This window comes from Rhagoletis pomonella, unplaced genomic scaffold (assembly GCF_013731165.1).
Source record: "Rhagoletis pomonella isolate Grant_MI unplaced genomic scaffold, Rhpom_1.0 Rhpom_scaffold_00004, whole genome shotgun sequence".
Classification (NCBI taxonomy): domain Eukaryota; kingdom Metazoa; phylum Arthropoda; class Insecta; order Diptera; family Tephritidae; genus Rhagoletis; species Rhagoletis pomonella.
The window spans coordinates 39,086,842-39,087,976 of NW_023458558.1; positions in this window are offsets into that span (position 1 = coordinate 39,086,842).

The window sequence follows — 1,135 nt, forward strand, 5'->3', positions numbered from 1 at the left end:
GTAAACAAACAAAATGGCGCTTTCCATACTTGTAAGCCTATACAATGGTGCCAGTTCATATTAAATATGTCGCTCATACATGTTTCACAATTACATATGAAGACACTGTTGAATAATTGAAATCAAATGATGCATCAAATCTATGCATGTCAACACAAGCAACACATGCGACATAGTCAGCATTATTATTTACATTTTATATATAGGAAGAGATTTTGGAAATGTTTTGAGCACCTATTATAGTAAAATTCATTAAAGAATAGTTTAATTAAAATTCTGTATATATTTTCGTCCAAGGCAGGATCAAACAGTATTAAAAATGTGCTACAGAAGCACAACAGCGAACAACAGCTTAGCTAAATGCAACGATATGCTAAAACAGTAGGGGTATTCTCCAAATCTTGCAAAGCCATTGCACGTAGCACGGATTGCATGGATTGCATAACTTTCAAACACACAACAACAAAATACATGGGAAACAACATTTCCTATCGCTGCAAAATATGCAACGTCGAAACCCATGTATATATTTTGCAAAATAGCATAGCAAAATAAGTGCGACCCTGTGCTAGTTGTTTTGTTGTTGGAATTGCTACATATTTCTCTCATTCCTCTCATCTCGCTCACTTCACTTTTTTTTTTGCTGTCTCGTGTTATTGTATTTGCTACATAATTTCGCTGCTTGCTACCCATGCATGCTACCACTTTGCAATGGGGTGCTCTCGTACTCTTCGAAATATAGAATAGTATTTTTGCATTTCGTGCAATCCGTGCATCGTGCAAGACTTCGAGAATACCCCTAGTACGTTTGAGATGGAATGGTATGGCACAATAACCTTGTTTGAGTTGACATGACATAGCAATGCATGAAATTTTTGAAAAATGCATTTTTACAGAAAATTATGAATTTTGCAGTTCTTTAGTTCATACTACAATAAAAAACATAAAAATGTAATTTCTAAACTTTGTGCAAAACTCAGGAAAATTCAATAAATTTTCATGCAAATTTCCAACTTTTTATTGAGATTTTTTAGAATTCATTTGAATATGCAGGTATACAGCCCAATAAATTTTATTACAATATAGTACACGTTTGAAGTAGCTAGGTTTTAGCGTTGATTTTTAGAAATTTTTT